The sequence below is a fragment of the Triturus cristatus genome, chromosome 4_1 (assembly GCF_964204655.1).
Source record: "Triturus cristatus chromosome 4_1, aTriCri1.1, whole genome shotgun sequence".
NCBI classification, from domain to species: domain Eukaryota; kingdom Metazoa; phylum Chordata; class Amphibia; order Caudata; family Salamandridae; genus Triturus; species Triturus cristatus.
This window is the reverse complement of record NC_140585.1, coordinates 1035061202-1035084452: the sequence shown is the minus strand read 5'-3', so window position 1 is coordinate 1035084452 and position 23251 is coordinate 1035061202. Positions and strand designations below refer to the sequence as shown.

The 23251-nt window shown below is 44.6% G+C and overlaps 1 protein-coding gene across 3 annotated transcripts in view; it reads left to right on the top strand.

The window, feature by feature from the left end:
* Positions 1-15130: 15130 nt before the first annotated feature.
* ZNF800 (zinc finger protein 800) overlaps positions 15131-23251 on the top strand; it is a 152568-nt gene continuing 144447 nt past the window's right edge. The window contains exon 1 of one of the 3 annotated variants that reach the window (XM_085653968.1): positions 15131-15303. The gene's annotated coding sequence lies outside the window, so the exon portion shown is untranslated. Of the gene's footprint in view, positions 15304-15442; positions 15598-15730; positions 15781-23251 lie in introns of those variants that run through there. The other 2 variants (XM_085653969.1, XM_085653970.1) reach the window with 2 other exon arrangements.

The following is a 23251-nucleotide window of genomic DNA, read 5'->3' as shown; positions in this document are numbered from 1 at the left end:
CATGAAATATCGATCCTCAGGAATCCATCAATCTGTTCATGTAACATCATTTGCTCTTCTTTCTTCTTCCGGGATCTTGAATGAAAACTTGAACGTGGAATACACGATGTGGCACACAGGCCGCAAATCGCTGGTCCACATTGTAGACATAGGCAACAACTAAATACTATGAGAAGGCCAATACCTAGGAAGGATAGGACTTTCCATCCCCAGGCTGACAACACGCTCCAGAACCAACCGGACCATGTCCAGGTGCCTGCATTCTGATGTATCTGATTTGCAATCTTGTGAAGACGAGTTATGGCTTTATATACGGATGGCGCGTTTTCTGGGATGAAAACACAGCAACTTGATCCGATGACTCTACAAGCTCCGCCCCTATCTGCTAGGATGACGTCAAGGACAAGACGATTTTGGAGAACAACAATCCGCATCGCAGACTGCTCCTCTGTTAAGTTGCCTAGGGCAGAGGTAGTTTCATTCACTACTGCTTCAAGGGTTCTAGTTAATCTACGTATCAGTTTACTGTTTGAGACAACACCTATGTAAGGAAAGAGACCTTTATTGAAGTCTGTATATTGTTCCCATGCTGTTTCGGTGTAGTCAACAATCGGGATATCTCTCTGGGGCCTATGGTGTACTAGATTGGTATTTCTATGATAATCAGGAGGGGCTAGGAAAACAGGTGGCAAAAGGAATGCAATGTAACAGGTACCATCCCAGTCTGGAGGTAGACGTATATATGCGGTATGACCACATATGAAGTAGGAATGACGGGAAGCTCTAAATGTAGACTTGCCTTTATCACTGAATTCGATCACAGTAGTACATTTACTATGACCCAGGTGTACTGAACCATTCTTTCTTACACAGAATTCACCTTTGACTGGTAATACTGACATAGCAGGCAAGACTAGTGTAGCTTCAGATTCAACATTTAGAATCATGAGGTTAAGTGTAAAATTACCTAATCCATATACTTCATTTTCTAGATCAGTTCCTGTTCTTTTGAGAAGTCCCTCCTTGTTAGGATAACAGGCTTTAAGCAAAACTAAGTTCAGGTTTCCCCATACCCAGTTGCTCTGGTATACTACAGTGTTTGAATCTAGAGAGTTAATCAAACTAAACCATGCTCCACAGGAACCATTGTGTGTGAACGGATATGGAAAGAGAGGCAGGACTCCTTTGTATTTCTGATAGGGAGGGAGTCGGCCACATATCCAACAATTTGTAGCGTTGCTGGTCTGATGGGAATGATGTAACATACTAATGAATGTGTTGTTGCGCAGCGCAAATCTATAGGACAACTCATGTGGAGGTAGTTCACTAAAAGAATGTTCGGCAGTAACATTGTAAGCACGCTTGAAAATAGGATAGTACATATGTAACAGTATACTTGCAACAATAATAAAAAGACTTAGGAAAAACATAATCAACAATGTCACTATACAGTGACTATGAAGTGATTTGCAGTATGCATGTTTCTTGAGCTGCTTCTGTCTATTTTTCTCTCTCATTCGGTCTAGAGGATACATGTCAAAGACTTAATTCAACCGATTCACCTTGGAGAGGACTTAAACAATCGAATTGTCTGACTTGCTAGACCTTAGTTTCAGTTTATAGTTCTCTTTTTCTGACTTTTCAACCAGGGGGAGTTTTGAGTCAGTCGGTGAGGGAATGCAGGGCTGAACGTTTAAATCCGATGGTAGTCCATGAAATTTCTTGATATGACTCGAGTGTAACCACCCCTTGCGACCCTCAATCTTCACGGCTGTCCTTGTGGTGAGAAGAACGAGCTTGGGTGACTGCCAACGAGGCTCCAGCGGGCTCCTCCTGTCGAAGTTTCTTACAAGCACTAGGTCGCCTGGAACCACGTCATGGGGCTTCACCTCAGTGTTATCGGGAAAAGCTGCAGCTACCTGTGAACGACAAGATTGTAGTGCAGACATCAAGGAAGCCAGGTAATCTGTCAGCATATTACAATCAACATCAGTTATTTTACGAGGTATAGGCGTCCCCCACATATTTGGTGGCCTACCGAAGACCACCTCGTACGGGGATAGCCCTGTGCGAGAATGTGCTACCATTCTCATGAAAAATAGTGCAACCGGTAAGGCTACTATCCAGTCGACACCTTTCTCTCTACAGATTTTGGAGAGTCGTATTTTCAGGGTCTGATTATGGCGTTCCACGAGACCTGCTGCCTCGGGATGTCGGACACAGTGGAATTTCCATTGATAGCCTAACAAGAGTGAAATGTGTTTCATTAGCTCGGATGAGAACGGCTGGCCATTATCTGAGTACACGATACGGGGCAAACCATACCGTGGGAAGAATTCACGAACTAATTGTTTGGCAGTAGTCGGGGCAGTGTAATCTGAAACGGGATACGCCTCTGTCCAACGGGAGAGAGCGCATACAACTACGAGGACATATTTGAATCCTCGACATCGTTCCATCTGGATATAATCCATCTGGAGGACTTCAAAAGGGTGATCGGGAGGTTGAAATCCACCCTGCTCTACAGGTACACCTTTACCTGGGTTGAACTGACAACAAATCATACAAGTTCGGACTTTCTGTTTGGCTGCGGCTCGTAAGTTCTTGTTGAACCAAATGTGTTGAATACTGTCTAACATAGCTTTTTCTCCTAGATGTGCTGGACTATGTATTGTGTTAATGATAACTTGAACCATTGAGTCGGGGAGAAACCATATAGATTTTCCCTTCGTCATCCATCCCTGATCGGTTTGGATCCCTCCTAATTCAGTCCATTTCTTTATTTCCTCTGGTGTAGCATGTGTCTGTATGTCAATTACATCAAGAGCGGGATCCTTAACTGTCATGCAGTGTGTCGGCGTCGGAACTATTGTCTTTGTCAAGTCAGTTGCATGAGTCTGATTCTGTGCTGTTTGCTTAGCTGTTTGGTCTGCCAGGTCGTTACCCTCGGAAATAATATCGGTGATTTTTGTATGAGCTTTACACTTCATGATAGATATTGAAGTAGGTAGATGTATTGCATCTAATAGAGCTTGAATGAGGGAACCGTGTTGAATGTTGGCACCGTGAGAAGTCAAATAACCTCTCTCTCGCCAAAGGACTCCGTAGTCGTGTACGACTCCGAAAGCATAACGTGAATCTGTGTATATGTTAACTTTTCTATTCTTGGCTTGAATACAGGCTTGTGTCAGAGCAATAAGCTCTGCTGCTTGAGCTGATAATGTGTCGATACAATTTGTTTCAATGACTTCGGTGTCTGTCGTGACTGCATAGGCGGCCACTAACTTTCCTGTACTTGTTCTCATACATGAACCATCTACATAAAGTGTCAGGTCTGGATCTGGTAATGGGACATCTGTCAAATCTTGTCTGGGTTTCGTCGTAATAGTAATGACTTCAATACAATCATGTGCCAGTGGGTCTGTTCCACTTAATGGCAAAAGTGTGGCAGGATTTAATGTACTACAACGTCTGATTTCTATGTGTGGCTGGAACAATGTGAGTTCGTAACCTGTCAGTCGTGCTATAGTCAAGTGTTGTGTCTGTGTCCGGTTCAAGAGAACCTCTACTGCCAATTGATGTCCTAATACTATGGAATCGCTTTGCCTAATCGCTAGAGCTGTCGCTGCAACTGATTTCAGACACGCAGGAAGAGCTTGAGCTACGGGATCTAATGTGCTAGAAAAGTAAGCACATGGCTTGTGTGATCCTGCTTGTTCCTGAGTGAGTACTGACAAGGCAGTACCTTCACGTTCTGTAACAAAGAGTGTAAAAGGCTTACTGTAACATGGTGTCGCTAAGACAGGTGCTTGACATAACGCTTTCTTTAAGTCTTCAAAAGCTTGTGTATGTTCTGGAGTCCAAGGGAGGACAGTGGATGTCGCTGCCTCCTGGGTTGTCAACTGAATGAGTGGTTTAGCTAAAAATGCATATTGGGGGATCCACTGCCTGCAGTACGAAGTGAGGCCTATGAAGGCCCGTACCTCCTTTTGTGTCTTGGGTGGTGGCATGTTTACAATTAACTGGATGCGATCAGGTGTGAGCTGTCTCCCCCATTTGGACAGCAAGTGCCCTAGGTACACAACTTGCTGGGCACAAAATTGCAGCTTTGAAGGGGACACCTTGTGCCCCTTGTCGGCTAAGAAATGTAAAACCGTCAGTGATGCTTTTTCACATTCGGGTTCGCTTCGGGCGGTGATCAGCAGATCATCGACATACTGAAGCAGTGCAGTGTTAACAGGCATGTGGATACTGTCAAGTTGTCTTTTCAGTGCTTGGCTGTAGATGCTAGGACTTTCTGTAAATCCTTGAGGTGCGCGTGCGAATTTAAAACTTCGTCCATTTAAACTGAATCCGAACAAATATTGGCTTTCCGGATCGATTGGGACGCTGAAGAAGGCGTTCTTGAGGTCAATTACAGTAAAGAACGTTGCCTCTGAATCAATAGCTGTCAGTAATGAAGAAATATCCGGGACCACGGGATATTGTGGTACAATGCATTTATTTAATTCGCGTAGATCAATAACTAATCGATATACTGGGGGTGCTTTTGGATCAGTTCGTTTAAGAATCGGAATAATCGGAGAATTACATACATTGGAGTCTGTTTCTACAACCACTCCTTGTGAGATGAGCTCGTCAATGATTTGCAGTAAAGCCACTACAGCATCTGGAGGTAATTTGTATTGTCGCATTCGTGGTAATACCACTCCTGCTTTGAGTGTGACTCGATATGGTGTAATGTGCATACAACCTACATCAGTGGGGCCTTGTGCCCATAAGTGTGCAGGTAGATTCTGTAACCGGTGATCCATGTCTCTAGACACGTAGTGACCTTTAAAGTCACGCAAAAATAGTCGTACTCCGTCCGGAGAACAACATATTATAGCTCCTAGAGCTTTCAATGTTTTTATACCTAACAAGTTTTCTGGACATGATTTCGTAAGCAATAGATCTGTAGTCCGTGTTAATGGACCAACTGTAAATGCAAGTGGTTGCGATACTTCGTTAATAGTGGGCTTTCCTGAAAAACCAAGGGAAATATTTTGTGAGCCTGAGAGGGGTGCCCCTGGAACTTCATCGTGACTTATAGTTGTTCTGCTTGCCCCTGTATCAAGTAGAAACTTTCTGTCTTTCCCTAATACTTGACTCTGCACATAGGGACCCTCTTGATCTATAGGAACCTCAATAAGGGGTAAGCCAACTTCCCTCTCTAGGCTATTTCATGTGTATCGCTGATACTCTGGATAGTCATTTTGTGCATACTGGTACATCTGTTGTGTCGTGTTCTGTGTTGCAGCAATAGGCTGTGGCTGTTGTTGTGGTACGGTCTGTTGTGCAGCTTGCATAGGCTGTATATTCTGAGGTACTTGTTGTTGGATCTGATCCTGTCTAGGCAGACGCGGTCTCTCCTTAGTTTTACCCGTAGAGATATTATGTTTCAGAACTGCACAATCGTTTATATAATGACCTGGCTGTTTACAATAGTTGCATGTCCCTTTAACGGGAACCGCTGAATTACTGGACTGTGTTGCACCCTTTTTATGACCGTCAGCTGGAACTGACTGGGCGACGAGCATTTTCATTTTCGTGTCTTTCATACGCCTTGTTTCGTGTTCTTGTTCTTCTCTAATTCTATTCTGGTGATACTGTAACATTTGTAACATTTGTGAAGGGGTGTTAGCTTGCCAAGTGCTCTCAACTTTCAATACTCTGTTTTTAACCTGCGGCAGAGAATTCTCGACTAGTTTTGTTACAAAAAGGTGTGGATATGACTCACTATTTGCTTTCAGGCCGCTATTAATACCAAAACATTTTTCAAATCGGGAATAAAAATCACTGGTGTCTTCCTCGGGTTTCTGTTTACAAGCGGAGATTGCTCCCCAATCTTCCTTTTTCGTAGTTAATAAACGTGGCAATACTTGTACTAATAGACCTGGCAACGCTTTTGTTTTGTCCCCAAGCCCTACGCCTGCAGTTCGGTTATTTTCTTCATTTTCTAATGCGGTCCAATCAATCTTTTGGTCTCCCACCTCCCATTCTTTTTCCTTGAGTTTCTCATAAATACCGGCAGGCAATAATACTTTCAATATTTTCATAATGTCAGGATAGGTATAATCACCCATGAGTAACATGTCCTTTAGTTCACGGTGGAAACCTGCTGGATCTTTGTCATGGCTGGGCACTAATTTTTTCATTTCCAATAGTTCTATTTTGGTTATGGGCGTGTACACAAACACGCGTCTAAACGTATTGTCATCATTCCTGACTGGGTGTACTTCGCGTAAGGGATTCTGTCTGTCTATGTAATACGGGTTTCTCTCCATGGAAGGAGCTGGATCATGTTCTGGGCCCAAAAAGGCACTATATCTATGTCGGTATTCTAGAATTACTTTAATTAGATCGGTACCTAGACCTCTCCATTTATTCGTGAGTAGTTCTATCAATATATCAGGTAGGGGACCAGGATCGGAGTGTTGGCCTTTATATATTATAAGGAGATGTTGTATCATGTATATACTAGCCAAACGTTGTTCGTCTGGGGCGAGATTCAGAAACGTGTGTGCTAGCGCATCATCACTATATTTTTCAGGGCTGTCAGCCCATTGTACTGCTGACCTGGCTAATTCTTGTTCATCCATAGAATCGAGCACATGGTACCCCCTTCGTTCTCGAAGTAATTTATCGGTAGCCTGGAATAAGTGTTCAGGGGTCCTTGGATTTGTAATAACTGTTTGAAAAATTCTGTTACATTCTGGACGTATCGGACGTATTGTTTTATTAAAGGATCTTCCTTTTCCTACATAAGCTATCGTTTGTCTAGCTGGTAATTCAAATTGTCCTGTGTTCATTTCTGACTGTTCCTCCTCCTCTTCCTCTGATTCAGTTTTATCTGCTTCTACTCTGTTTTCATGTATTCGTTCTACTTCTTTTCTGATCCTTCGGCACATTGCTTCTATACACTTCTGTTTATCATGTCTCCCGTCTGTTATATTCTGACCCCATCTGGTAAGTGCTTGCATTTCCTCCGAATCTACCTCTGGCCTATCTCTATTTCTGATCAAACAGTTTATAAAAAAACGTAACAGTAATTTTTGTATGTCTACTTTCTGGTATTCCATGGCTTCGGCAATACTTTCAGGACCTTGCCCTGATTGGATAAAGCGGTATATTTTGTCTAGATGTTCAACCATTCCTGGTAACGTCATTAAATAGTTTGCAGCTCGTCGCAAACGTACTGAAGACAGCAACATTCTGTCGTGTTTTCCTGGTACTGGATCATATCTACAATCGGAAAGAGGCTCGTTTAATATATTGTCTGATATTCTTTGGGATGTACGTCGATATGCTAAATCTCTATAAGTTAATCTAGTTGTTGGCGGTGGCGTGGAAAAACCTCCTGTCGCACCCCCTGAGGTGCCAAGTCCAAAAGGGTTTGTTGGGTGCAGGGTAGAGAGTGTCGGTGCAGGAAGGACTGTAGAAACAGATGGAATTGTTAGAACTTGAGTAGGAGTTTGTTGCTGCGGAGGTGAGTGCAGCTGGTTTTGGGGTTGAGTGTCGTTAACGGGTGGTGTGCGTGGCTGCACACCATTAGCATATTCGGGGGCTGCATCGTCTAAATAGGAAGAAAGGAAAATGTCTTTTGCGGTCTTGGGATGTACTTTAATCGGAAGTAACGGAGGTGGCAGATCTTCTGGTACCTCCAAAGTGGCCTTAGGCAAACCCTCGGCCAGAAGAGGATACATACCATTCATAAGAGTGTTTCGTTGTCTGTCTACTTGTTCTGTTTTTATTCGGGTACCTTCGTCAATTAATATGTTTTCTCGGGCCTTTTCTGAATCTTCCCTACTTTTCTCTTCCTTTCTGAGCGCTTTCTCTGTGCGCCTATGCGATTCTTTACGCCATAGTTCAATGGCATCTTTCTGTGACTGTCTGGCTTTCTTTTTCCATAACGCTTCTTCTATTCTCATGATGCAATCTGCATCCCATGTTCCAGCAGCGGGCCATCTCTGACTCTCTGCCAAATCCTTGGTGTAGTCCACCCATAGATCAAGATATAATACGGCATCTAGGCCATGTTTATGGTACATAAAGTACCCTGGAGTGTCCCTAGGTGGGATAGGAACAGCTTCCTCGAGTATCCCTTTTCTAGTTTTTATCTGTCTTAATTTTGAAAATAACGGCATCTTGAACCTTATTACTTAATTCTTATTTTTACTCGGACCTGAACACAACTTATACAATAAACACAATAATGAAGATCGAACAATCACTCATACCACGACATTTAAAACATATCAAAACATTTTAGAACGAACAATAATAATTAGAATAAAACTAGTTAACTGCATAATACTAAATATACTGTATGTACTGCTAAACAGTACAGATACACTGCTAAAACAGTGCAGACCAGGTCTGTGTACCCAGACCCGTCTTGACCGGCACAAACTAATGCGCACGTCTAGATGCGTCCCCAGCAACGGTACTCACCGGGAAGCACGGAACGGAAGGCCTCGGAAGTCTGGACTGGACTAGACCAAACTGGACTGGACTCGACTCATGACTTAGATACTTCGGAACTTCGGAATCTGGTGGGCCTCTGTATACCTCGGGTCTTGCTCTCTCAGCTAGGCTCTGGTCGGGATTCTCCGCACTCCTCACCGCCTCGTCTGGGTGTTGATCGCAGCCTCAGTCGCCCCCGTTGGCCTGAGGGAGATACAGGAAATCCTGCGGGTACGCGTAATTGTCCGTCTGGCTGTGGCAGGAGACCGGGTCTGCAACGCACCTCCGGCGCGTGGGGTGTGAGAGGTGTCCCCGTTCGGGCGCCAATTATGTGGTAAATTTTAATTACCTAGACTTAATTTATGCGGTAAAATACAATATGAATAACTCAGTAAAAATAAGAGGCAGAATCCGTGGTATTCGAGGGTATAATAGGGTATTTATTCCTTACAAAGGAATGATGGTTCGAACCAGGCAATCGAGTTCCGTCACCACGAAGGTTCAGGAAGGGATCAGCAATACATTATTGACAAGTTGTCATATTTATATTAAAGTGCATTACAGTAAAGACAGATGCAGGAGGCGTAATAGCTGATAAGAATGCACATACGTAATAAAGAGGTTTTACAATAGGCGTGCATAGAGGCGTATACTAAAACGTCATTGTGATGATGACACAAATGGGTGGATCCATAAGAGAATCCTGCAAAGTCAGCGAAAATACATGGCAGAGATGCGCGCGCAGCCGCATGACGTGTGATTGACGTGTAACTAGAGGGTGAAGGGAACTTGACATTTAGCCCTACATGAGGAGACAGAAGTCTGGGGTGTCAGGACAACCTAGTCCTAAATCATATCTAATATCTTGTGTTTTAGGAACTATATTATCTGGAAGGGAAGATCTTCTCGGACAGATCCTATTCTATACTGACTGCTAGTGCGTGTACAAGCGTCTAAGTGTCTACATGAGATGCGAGGGGGGCATGGGCCTACCATGGTAACGAGAGTCATGAATTTACTTGCACGGAGACAGTAAGGCCGGGCCCTTTGCTCTGCAGCTAGAGGGATGTTTACCTAAGCTACTTAGACAGGAATGCATTTCTTGAGGAGCGGAACAGATAACTTGAAGGCTGAATACAGTTTTGGCAGGCAACAGGCCGGGCTAGGCACCGTTAGCCGCGCAGGAAGTAAGACAAAGTTCATGGATACATATGCAGGTCCAGGCTGGAGCATTCAGAGGCAGAAGCAGGAAAAGGCTCGATGGCAGAATTCAGGGCCTACCTTGCCAGAGCTGGAAAACGTGAAAAGTATACCATATAAAGACGGTGGCATGGCATACTTAGGAACGGAATATCTGGCCCATTCATGGCAGATATGAAAGAGTACATATTAACGTTGGACACAATTGTATTTGCGTCTTCATAGCTTGAAGTGGAGGGAACATACATGTACTTGTAGCATGTACATGGAGCCGTTGGGGTCTAGATAGGGGACACAATTGACCATAAAAATTCATATTTCCTCACCTCAATACTTCAAATGTTAAAAAATTTATCCAGCACAGAAAAAAGTCAGTCCAAAGTTACAAACAAAGATTTATTTGGGGGTCCGAAGTGAAATTACCTCCACGTTCTAAAAGTTAAACACACCACAGTGATCAGAATCAGAATTGGCCTGCAGCCCGTCGTGCAAGGAGTGGATGCCAGACATACTATTAAGCAGCAGTTCCCAGGTCCTTTTGTTATTACCCAGCACGGTGAGGAAAACTGTGCGGGCTAAGGGGGGTGACCCTTCCCTGCCTCTTCCTGTCACTGATGGACCCGCCCATAGCCCGGGCACGTCCCGCGGATTTGCACTAGCGCTTTTACCCTTGTGTACTGTGGGTCAGAGGAGGTCAACTACCCCACAGCTGCCACTCGGTGAGTCCCGCTCCGCGGGTTTGTTCTAGCACTTTTCCACGTGTTAGGGTGAAGCCACGCCCTCTCAAGGCAGACACTGCAGGTGCTTTTCCTGGCGCTTTACACATCCTTGAGGGATGTCATCACAGCGCACTTCAAGCCTTACGCCAGAAGGTTTCTTCTGCGCCAAGCTCTACAGCTACTTGATGAATCAGGGAATTCTTTCCGTGGGAGGTTAAGAGTGCTTGCCAGCATATGCCCTCTTCCAGATGAAGATGACGAAATCCAGGCGCAATTTATTCACTGGTGTACCGCCTCAAAACTGGTTGAAAGTATCTTACAGGAGCCCCATATGTCCATGAGAGACATCCTGACATTTGGGCACTCTAAAGAACTCTCCAAAGCTCGAGCAACCCACATGGACCCACACTCGCCTTACCCCATAAAAGAAGAGCGCGTCAATGCCATCCAAAAAGGGGCACGCACGAAAACCTGAATCCGCCAAGCCTGATGGCAGCTGTTGTCCACGTGGTGAGGACGCTGGATACCCTCAAGGCCACACCCAGACAGCCCCTATGTGCCAGATCGAAGAACAGGATCACACAGTCTCTGCTCTCATAGACACTGGAGCCTCGATCAGTCTCATGGCCGCAGATGTCTACCACAGCTTACCTGACCCACCGGCAATCCGGAACACTAGCATGCAAGTATATGCTTTTGGCAACCACTCACTTCTGCAGCTTTGTGGTGTGTTCCAAGACGACCTGTCCCACAACTCCACCCGCCGAAGAGCAAAAGTCTACTTGTCGCAATAAGGGTCAGGATTCCTCCTTAGTTGCCGCATGGCCCAGGTTCTCAACCTAACGCAAATTGCCTTTGGCGTGCATGTGTATGATCTAGACCGTCTGTTGCAGGATTTCACACCGCTGAATCGGCTGCCTGGCTGGCCCAGCCATTCAACTGCACATTGATGTGCCTGTTGATCCCATGACCCTCAGGCATCGAAGGGTTGCATTCCACCTTCGACCCAAGGTGGAGGCCAAACTGAAGCTCCTGGAGAAGGCCGGTACAATTGAGCGGGTAAGAGGCCCATACCGTGGGTATCCCATATCATAGTGGCAAAAAAGTCCCAGCAGCCAGATCCAGTCCGCATTTGTGATGAAGAGGGTCCCGAACCTAGCGATCAAGCAGGAACGCCATCTTACACCAACCACAGATGACATCATTGGGGAGCTGTCGGGCTCAAAATGGTTCTCCAAAATGGACCTCAGGTCAGGCTAAACACCAACTCCCACTGCACCCGGACTCCCTCCCCATCACCACCTTCTCAACCCATGCAGGCCTCTGGAGATATACACGGCTTAACTTCAGCATCTGCAGCGCAGCCAAAGTCATCCAGAACATCGTATAGAAAGTCCTCCATGGCCTATCTGGAGTGCTCAATGTGAGTGACGATACCCTCATTCACGCTCCCATGCTGGAAAACATCTGACTTGCCTCCATGCCGTCGTCACATGGCTCAAGGAATGTGGACTCACGCTACACTGTGAGAAGTGCGACTTCCTACGAAGGGACATCAGTTTCTTTGGGTTCTGCTTTTTGGACATAGGCATCAGCTCCGACAAAGTAAAGGACATTCAGGAGGCCCGGCCCCATCATCTGTGTCAGGAGTCCGTAGTTTCCTGGGCATTGTGACATACTGTGGGCACTTCATGAAAAACCTATCAGACATCACTGGCCTGCTCAGGGATCACACCAAGTTGTCCAGCCCATGGATATGGGGGCCACAGCAAGAAAAATCGTTCCGTCAGACCAAGGCCGCCCTGTCTGCTGATACCACTCTGGTGTACTTCAGCCCCCCAGAGGGAATCACAACTAGTGGTAGATGCTAGACCCACTGGCCTGGGTGCAGTGCTGGCTCAAAGGCTAAAATGCAGAGAATGGGGTCCGTGGCATACCCCAGCCGTACGCATACACTCATGGAGCAGGGATATTCCCAAATAGAGAACGAGGTGATTGCCGTCCTATGGGGCTGCAGGCACTTCTTCATCCACCTGTACAGCCATCCCTTCTCCGTCATCACGGACGTTAAGCCACTGATCTCGTTCTGCCAAGGATCCTCGTCAACTCCACCCCCGAGGATTGAAAAGTGGATCCTGCGGCTGCAAGAGTTTGAGTTCACTATGGAACACCGACCTGGCACCTGGAACCCAGCCGATTTCCTGTCCTGGCATGCCCGACCAGCTACTCTTCCCGAGGCTGTGGAAACCGAAGACTACGTGAGGTTGACTGTGGATTGCTCCAAACCTCTCCCAATGTCCCTGGTGGAAGTAATAGACGCCACCCAACGTGATGAATGCTTACAGATCGCTATCAAGTCAGTCACCACGGGTTCAAAGCCCGACATCCTTCCGCACAGTAGCCACCCTGTCAGTCCTCAAGGCGTTGTATCACATCCTCCAGGAGCTGTCGATAACCAGCAATGGGTCTGCGATTGTACTACCTGAAAGTCTCACACAGAAAGCAGCGCTCCTGGCACTCGGAGCACACCAAGGCATCGGAAAGTCCAAGAACCAGCTCAGGAGCAAGGTCTGGTTCCCGGGTCTGGACCAGAGAGTGGAGGCAGTCATACAAAGTTGTACAGTCTGCCACGCTACGAGTCCACCCGACCGCCCGGCACCTGTTATCATCGAAGCGGGCCCCAGTACCCCATGGGAGAGAGTAAGCACAGACTTCTGCAGCTTACCAGGTTGACAACACATGCTGGTCATTGTAGCTGACTATTCACGCTAACCCAAGGTAGAAATCGTGGTGACAACATCTGCCTCATATGTCATCCAGAAGCTGGAGAAGCTCATGGCCAATCACAGCCTGTTCGAAGAGATCTGCACAGACAATGGGCCTCCCTTCAACAGTTTCGAGCTAGCTGAGTGTCTGAACTTTCACAATATCAAGCACCACCACATAACCTCTTGGTGGCACCAAGCCATCAGAAAGTTGGCGCGTCTGATGAGAACCCTCTCCAAAGTGATTCAAATTGCATAGGCGGAAGGCACCAAAACTGAACATGCCTTCAACCAATTCTTACGGGAATATAGACTCACACCTCACTGCACAACAGGCATTTCCCAAGCAAACTATGCTTTGGCCGATCAGTAATGGATACCATTCTCCATCACCCTGCGTGGGAGAAAGTGCCAAAATCCTGAATCAATCGGACCTCGGGAGAACCCGCACCAATTAGTATGCCTGCCGAACATGATGGGCTAAGGAGAGCCCCATCAAGCTGGGTGACCAAGTGCTTGTGAAAGACCACCACCCAGGCGGAAAGTTCAGACTACCCTTCAAACTGGATCCATGGGTTGTCATTGGCATGAAAAAAAGTGACGGCCAAGAGTGCGTTACACAGAACATCTCCCAGTACAATAAAGTCCTGTGGAGACCCACCATTACACCCATGTTAGTCGCACCGCAGGAAGATGCCGCAGCGAGCAGGCCCCCGGACATCAAAGGCAATTACCATCAGGACTAGGAGCAAGGCACATTTTCAGAGGAAGTGTTCTCAGGGTCGACTCCCAGCCTCCCTCAAGACACAGAGAGTACGCCCCGGGCAGAACTCTGCAGGAGCCCAAGAGACTCCAACACCTCGAGCATAGAGGATCTTCACCAGAATCCTCAGCCAGGGGTGACAAATATCTGCTGCAGCCCCACCCCAAGCCATCTCAGAAGTACAAAGACTTTGTATCCAGCTAACCTGATGGCAGTGTTACGTTTGTGAGTAGGTGCATCTTTTCCATGACACCAAGTAAGAGAGTGATGTGAAATGTATGTCAGGATCTGGACTGCGGCGAGGCACTGTTGTTAATGTTGATATTTTTCTGTTTAATATTGGATATGTTTTGTATCTCTTGGTAAGGGAGGAGTGTAGTGTTACCGGGTCATGGGCAACACCATGAGGTGATCCGCGAACAAGAGGAATGTCTATAAACCCCGGTGCGCGTAAGTGCAGTGGTAACGGCTGGCGTATGCCAGCGTAAGTACAGAAATACCCCTGGGTACGGCTCAGTCCGGAAACCACCACCGAATAGAACTGTGTGCGTCATTCTTTGGGGGCTAACAGGGCCTAACTGACCACACTGCAACTGTCAGTGAAGTCTTTCTGTGCAGCAAATCAATGAACAATTATAGTCCTACTTCTGTTATTAGAGTGTCCTGGTTTTTGGTTTACAAAATCTGGTCACCCTACTGGTATAGCAAGCCAATAGTTTCCAAAGGCGGGAGCTTTTGGTTTTGCCAATGCTTGTTGTTTTTAGGCACTGGAAGTTAAATGATTTACTTAAACTCACAGGATGGTGAGCCGATGTTGAGACTCGAATATGGTTCCTGAACAGTGCCTAAAGGCGTACTTCTCTATAAATAAATATTCGTTATTTCGGAGTGAACTCTGTTATTTCAAAATAGTTCTTCATAAACGTCTTTGTCCTGCTCTCGAAGCGAGCAGTATAGGAACTTGGGAAACCAAATGCTCGCAACCAATCGCGTAAGGCAAAGCATCTTGTACTTGTAGTGGGAAAGATTGATAAGATTTAATTGGTTGTGAGCACAGTCGTCGTGATTAGCTGGTTGAGTTCTCATTGTCCATTGGCTATTGGCCCCAAATGATTGTCCCGCGGACTAGGATTGCCCAAACAAATGCTTGCCAGTTGATCATTGGTTGTGCTAATCCAGACAGTGCACGTGCCCCGGCATAGAATTTGCCTGCTGCACGTACCTATCTCTGACAGTGGGCGGGCTCCCTGATTTTTCACTGGGCGATTTTGCCCATTACCCAAGTGAGTTGGCGGTTGGACTGAGGCATCTGGAAATACCCCTTTGATCCGCGTAAACCAGGTGGATGCTGGTGAGTACTCTATTCGTTAAGGCTGTAGTCTAACGCCACTGCAGCAGAAACTACTCTGCCGCCACCTGAAACCGAGAGCCACTCGGCCTTTGCGAACGTCAGGAGCGCGTCGCCCTCTGCGCCCCTCCGTTCCTCCCTCCAGAGCACGGTGGCTCTGCCCCTGGACCCAGGCCCCACCCTGTGCCGCCACCGCAGAGTGCCACTTGTGTGCGCAGGACGCCGGCCGACTGGTTAAAGTCGGGGCATACATCCCACAACGGGCCTGCACCACTGCGTAGGGCAGCTGCGAGGGCGGTGAGTGTGATAGACAGGGCTTCCTCCAGCTCCGCAGCTACTTGTCTGCGGAACTAACCTCCCTAGGCTCTGCACCCATCATTCCGCGAGGGGCGGGGCTTAGCTGCACCCTGGCCACCCACCTCAGCTCGAGCCGGGATGCTGCTGCTCGTGGTTGATTCCCGCTCAGAGAGCATCATGCAGGTGCTGTCAGTGATATGTAACAACCTCTTGAATTACGTTGGCCGTTAGGGGACGTTTTTATCTGCTGTGCGGGACCTGTGTTTTTTTAATGTTCGCTTCCTCCTGCTTTGTTCTAGACAGGTATTTTTGTTAGCTTTCAAATATCCATTCTGGTGCAAAAAATTATTTCGCCGTATAGTTTTATATAGTTGCACAAATGTGTAACGTGTTTGTAGCCACTTCATTCAAATTTAGTCTAGGAGGAGTATTTGTCATATAGTAAGAACTATACTGTCAGTGGGGTAAAACGTGTGGGTTCTTAAGGAATTAAACATGTAAACAGCTAATTGTCTCTTCCCGGTCCTAGGTGCATCCGTACAGGATGACCGTGGTAGGAAATTGGACACGTGTTTTACACGTTGCTAATTTAGCTACGAATTATTTTTGCATTAGTGCATGGTACTAGGGACTCCTATCGGCAATATGGATGGATGTGGTGGACCGCTGGACAATAGGGAGGTCTCTTCACATTTTTCCAAAAGGGAACTGTTTTGTTGGGCACGCTTGATTACATGTGTCGTTTGTGGCAGCGCTTGCTGCTCCGCTATTTCGTTTAAAGTGTAGGCCTTCTGTCTCAAGACGATGGAGCACTTGCACACCAACGCTTGCTATTGTCATACCAGGCAGCCCTAAGAAGAGATAAGTTGATTCAAACTGAATTACTCTGAGCAAGTAAGACCTACATCAAAACGCATTTCCATGCTTCCTAGCGCTGAGCGTACTCCCCCAGCCGCTCCTTGTGTGCTGTGCCGATATCAGTAAGCGCACCAGGGACTGGGTACTAATTGAAGAAACAACGTATTGTTTTGTGACATACCTGGGTACAAATATCGAAGCCCCTCCTGTTAAGGTACTGTGGATTGGCTGAAGCGAGAATGAGGTTCTCACTTTGTTTTAGCGAGAGTGGAGAACTGTCAATATTATTTTAACACCACCAGCTCAAGTAGGTATTTCGTGGGATACGTGGTTCTTGTAACGAAATTCTATCAGTAGGTTGTACACGTGTAGAAGAGATTTGTTTTATCTACAGCTTAGAATATCTGGAAGGCCACCGCTGCCCTTTCAGACTTCTGTTATTAGAATGCGTACCGTACAACTAGAGCAGGGTTCTCCAAAGTCGGCCCTAGAGGGCCGGGTCCATGCCAAATTTTTAGCATATCCCCATTTAGGTAAATGTAGTTATCTTAAAATCTGGGATGGATACGGCCTTCTAGGACCCTGAAGTAGAGCATCCGTTTTTAAAAACAAGTCATTTAAGTTTGTTGTATGCTGTTCATGTGATGAGGAGATTTCCTGTCTTTTTTATTTTTTTTATTTTAAATAAATCAAACTGCTGTTTGTTCGTTGAAGCTAGATGCGATTATGCCAGACTTTTAGCTAAGTCATTTAGTGCTTTACTGATGAAATGGATAATAGTGAAAAAAAGTGAAATGGGTCACAAAGCGGAAATGTGGCTAGAGCTGCTTACTTTGGAACCTGGGGTCCCAGGCTCAAATCTTGGTCTCAAATCCTTGTACGTATTTGAGCTAATCACACAATCTCCCTGTGCCCAAAATCTGAAATCTTTGTTGTAATCTCAATTTGTGTGTACGTCTTTGTAGATTGCCTCCAAAACCCCCATGTAATGAAGCGCACTCCATTGCTTCTTAGCTACGTTTGCGCTACAACTGTACTGCAGAAGGAACTTGAGGATTTGTCAGAAAAGGACACGTTGTTCTATGCGTAGCATGTCTGTGTTTGAAGAGGATTGATGTCTAGTCCCAATGCCCTTACATTTGTATGTTCATTTTACCAAATGTTCTCTCTTAAATCCTTTGAGAAGGACTAGTAGAATAAATATAATTGTCTTAATAAAAACTTTCTGCAATAGAACAGTATATATCTGTTTGAAATTTGCTGCAGCACAGTGTGTATCTGCTTGTAATTTACCGCAGCACCTTAATTATTCTAGGTAGGATATGTTCTATCTATTGCCTGTTGCTGAAGAAGCCATATCAAACCTACCTAATGTACTACAGCTCCACACAGCAATAATTCCGAATTTTATCTTGTAGTAAGGATCTCTGTGACTTACTGTCTACCATGCATTGCATCACATTTTCACTATTTTCGTGTAGCAGCTTAGTAGAATACTATGGAGACTGCTAAAGCAGAACACTGGACCTTCTTGGATAGTTTTGCACACATTCCTACCCTTTTGCTTTGGGAAGTGCTGTATGCCAAAGGAAGGGTTTGCTCTCTGAGGAGGCTACCCAGTGAAGGAGCACATTGGCACCGCTTTGGCAGCAACTTTTCATGATCTATGCCCTGCCAAAGGTTTTTTTTATAAAATTTAAAATTGTAGTTACCGGTCAGCGCCACAATTAAGTATAAATGCTTGTTTGAAAAGCCATTTTTTTATTTTTAACTTCTACCATGTACAGGAATGGAGTAGTGGTGCCTTTCACAATTCGTAATAGCTGACAGCAACTTTGGCATCCTATTCACTAATATGTAATTGAAAAAAATGGCAGCAGTAAATATTTGGAGTTGATACTTAGCTAGCAAGTTATCTTCCAGACTCCACCAGTCAAGCTGCTTCAATTTGTACAAGATTTATTTAAGATGTACTGGAGTAGAAGCATGTATTTTCTGCAAGTTAGTTGAGAGTTGTGCAATTAAGAATTAGATTTAAAGTATGAAGGACCTGACCTGTAAGTCGTAGCACTATTTTGACAAGTAGAGCAAAATAATTATTTCTTCTATGAGGTACTAGGTTGAATAGGAACTGAAGAGTCATATTTTGTTGTTTGTTTCTTAAAGAACAAAATGACAGTGCAGAGAAAGAGTTAGGCAGAGTTCTTTTTCTGTAGTGGGAATATAGAGAAATTAGAGGTACAGTTGTCTGCTGGAACATTTACTTCAGCACTTTATTAATCCGCTGCTTCTTCATTCGTAATAATCTGTCCTTAGTCAAAAATATTGAGGTTTTAAACATGAGCTACCATCCCAACACCCGGTTGCATGTGATTGCACCAGGGTCTACCTTATGCCAACTGGTTGGTGCAGTCACACTATTCTGGGAGCCTGATATAATGTTAGTGCATACCTTGCACATGATCTTGCTGTTGTTTATTACATGCTGTGCATTCATAGTGTTGTATACATTTCATAGTGGGACAAATATAACAAAACAAGTAAGACAGTTGCAGTGAAGGTCTTCTGCGGTTTCTTGTTCCTTTATAATTTCAGATACCATATGAAAACCTATAGTAATATATAGTCCTGGGCCTATCAATTGAAATGCAAAATTATATCCACCTTTGTTAAGATTTGCTAGTTTTAATTAATACAGTTACGTGTCTTTTTTGTGGTTATGCCGCTGAGACCACTTGTGAAGTTGTAGAGAAGGGCAGAACAGGACTTGGAAGTACAAGAACTATCTGCATACTTTTGAGTTCTACATGAAACCACAAACAACTTGATTCTATTTTGTCATTGCACACACTCTTATTAAAGTCTGGTTTTGACAGCGCAGATGTGTGAAACTGAACTTTTGATGGCAGTATACAAATAGTGGGCTTTGTTTCCGCCACTTTTAAACATTGTCCTTCCTCCACCAGCCTATTTCTGCCTTTGACTTCAGACTTGGCTTAGCCCACTGGAGCATTGATCTCTCACTTGATGTTATTGACTGTTTCAGGGGTGTGGAATTTAATAAAATATCTACTTGTCCATGGAACAGGTTGCTTCATAAATCTACATGTCCTGTAAAATCAATAACTTGTGCCTTTGTTGCCACGTAGTGCAATGACAAATTATGGCAATAATTTAATTATGTAAAAGCTCTGATATTAGCCTTTCTCATTTATGCCAGGGCTCATACTATAGTTGGGATTGAATTCTAGCAATTTCCTTATTTTGCACCTTCCTGCAGATCTTCATGCTGGTGGTAACCTTAAGCATTTGTTCTGGGGTTGTAATGGCTTTTTTGAGTCTATGCAAACCCATAAATTGCATGTTTTAGCCTTTTTCGCCAGCTCTTCTCTAATCTTTTCCCGTACTGAGAAAGGTTGGACATTTACGACAATGGCATAAGTAAAACTTCTTCCAGGGTTGGCAAAAAGTGGTTGAAGGGTTAGTGAATTTGCAGGCGCTCAGCAGATTTTCTCATGAGCGAATCTACATCTGCATATTTGCTTGTGTTAAAAAGCAGCTCACAAATATTTTCTAGGAGTACTGTTTCCTGGCCTACTTTTGTGAATTCATGAAAGCTGCATCTCTGCATTAATGCAAAGTCAGATATGATGGGTGCAGGTATGTAACTTTCCTAAAGAATTAGGCTCCTAATTAGGTCTTTAGTTAACCAAGAACGTTTGTTACTAAATCCTTTCTTTCTTTCTTACACAAAGTAGATTTATTCAGTGCCAGGGACTAATGTGGCAAAGTGAGCTTTTTGAGACCAAAAATTGTTAATGCTTTTTGCCAATGTTTGTTAAAATAATGACGGTCTGGCAGTTCCCACAAAGTTTTACCCAAAAAATAATGTAACAAGACATGCACTGACAAAACCAAAAGGCTGACCACCAGTATCAGACCTATTGGCTTTTCCAATGCTCATTTATTTTCCATTATCTTGTTGAAACTGGTTGCACTTATTTTTCCATTATGAATTTTTTTGGGAAATATCAGCATGCTTAAACATTTTACTAAATGATGCTTCAAAGAAATATCACCTAAAATTTCACAGTAGTTAAGCAAAACGTTTTGTTTCCTTGTTGCAATTTTTGTGAACATTTTAATTTTGAAAGCAAAGGATCATCGATCTTGCTTTCAAGCCTCTGAAGATATTTGCAACTAATTAGTGAGCATTTTTGGAGCTATGTATTTCGCCTGATATTGTTAAACTTTTCCTTGTGTACACATTGTTACACTGGAACCACTTTCAGTAGTGCAGTCCGTGCTTACATTTCCTTAGAGGGCTCACCCTAATAAGAAAGACTTTGTATTAATGAACCATAAATACAAGTTCAAACAGCATTAACGTATGGACACAAATATTGCCTTACCTGCAGACAATGCCCTTCCATAATGTGGTACTGTAAACTGGCAGCCAAAGGGTTTGTGCTGCAGGTGTTGGGCATACTTGTCCCAAGGACAAAATCAACATCAAAACTGTCTGCCCTTGATCCCAAACAATATGTCCTGGGTGTCGATCTATAGGAAGTCCACAGCCCTGCTGTTTGGACGTGTGCTTCAACCTCCTCTTGAATATTTACATAGATCTTCATGACGGCCTGCTTTATATCTGTAGCATTTTCTTTTAGCTCCTGCTGACTCCATTATTTCACCTTAATTCTCTGTGCATTCCTAGAGGTTCACCTTCTCATCTCTCCCGTTGTTCCCCCTTATTTCCTGTCTGCTCCTAGTTGCCCTCTGCCCTACCCCCATTCTACTTCGCCTCTCCCTCCATCCCATGTGTGCTTCTTGTCAACCTAACACCCGGCTCTCATTACTCAAACCACCCTTCCTTTTTCTGTACATAGGCTTGTACTACGCCCTTCCTGACACACTCCTGAGTTCTCACCCCAACCCCCTTTTGCTTTCTGTATGCTTCATTCTTAGTGACTTCTAATTCCAACCTCTGGGACTAGATATATATAATAAGGTCCGAAGGCAAGGAATCCATTTTAGTCCTTCCTTTATTCTTGTGTTACAGAAACTGATGACTGGTCTTTTGCCATCCGACCCTTATTTGAAATAGAAGCAAAAACAGAACTGTATTGAAGGGAATGGCAGCCTTCAGTACAGTCTGCCTTTTTGTTTCCTTGTATGGCTTTAATGTGCTTGCTTTAGATGTGTTAGCACTTTAAACCTAATGTTGTTGTCTTTGCAAACGCTTGTTTTCTCAGTGACCCACACCATGGAACGTAAATTCCATGGTTTTAGACCCTTTATATTTGCTCCATCTCTTAAACTCGCACATTTCAAAAAAATGAATGGCATATGGCAGTTATGGGCTTTAGTAAAATCCTGTTTTCTTCCTTTTGCACATGAACTTCCCAGCCCACTGAAATTTCTAAGGCCTTGGGGAAAATGTATTTTCTTTGAGCACAGCGAGGAACCACCTTAACATGCACCTTTTCTTTTTTTGGGGGGGGGGGGCAGGGGGGGGGAGCAGAAGCTATTAATTTGAAAGGAATGGAGTGGAAATGGATATAAGATTTGTAGCTCTGTCTCGTATCGTGTCACCTATTTAGATTTACTTGAAACTTGTTTAAATGGTAGATCGTCATTTCATTAATGATGTTACATGACCAGATGGTGTGTGATAAGAGCTTGCATGTGCCCGTTTCTACACACATAGCATTGGTCTGTTAAACTAATTATTTAAGTTTGTGGGACATTTAGAGTTTGTATGAATATCAGAAGCTCTGTAAATTGGTTGTGGTCTGACCCTGCCAAACTCTTGGTTCCCCTCCTCTTAAAGAGGTGACAAAACTGCCTGTTTTCCAGTGTAGAAGACTCATCAGGCCCGCTCTCAGACTTTAGACTGGGTGCCAATTTGCTACAGGGTCCAGTGTGTACATGTTAAGAGGCCTGGTTGTTTTAAGGCAGGTCTTCCGACGTTTTTTTTCCCTTGCTTGGGACTGTCAGGTGAGCACATTAAAACACAAAGATGGATGATAGTAGGTCATTGAACCCTATCACCAACTCCGACTCTGGAAATATAAGACGGGGGAGCATGTGGTGACCTTTCCTGACGTACACTGCTCTGGGACAAAGAGCAATATGGCTCAAATGGGGGTGCTTATGTTACTATCAGAAGGGTCAAAGGTAGATTGGTGATGGAGCTAAAGAAATCTAGGAGTATATTATTAATCGCATGCTCTGATACCATGGAATACCAGTACCTTCACCACACTTCATTCTCAATTACTTGAAGTGGCATCTCGTTGACCATGCCATTTAGTCTGAAGACTTCAGGCAAACACCCAGCCATGACCTCAGAAAAAAGTGGGTAGATGCAAAAATTAGGGAGAATTCGCTACATCAGAGCATGCATTGCTAGCCCTCAGGAGTAGTGTAACTGTTGCACAGTAGTATTGTGGGAAGGGTTTGAGGTGTTTGCAGAGAGCCTTCAATCAGTACATCTAGAGAGAATTATATTAAATGCATCTGATGGCCGCCATAATGAATTGTAAAAAGGTATGTTGTTTTAATAATAAGGCAGCCATTTTGTAAAGCAGCTGTTCTCATTGGAGAGTGGGTGATGGCCATACTGTTGCTCAGTCGGCCCCAAAGGATTTGGTGAATTTTGTAGCATAGAGGCACAAGTGAGTCATTCTGAGCTAAGCAGGCGGTGCCCAAACATATGGGTGAGTAAATGGGAAAAGGATCGTGTGGCGTCAACAGCACTGTTGGTATCAGCTGCTGACCCTGGGACTTCAAC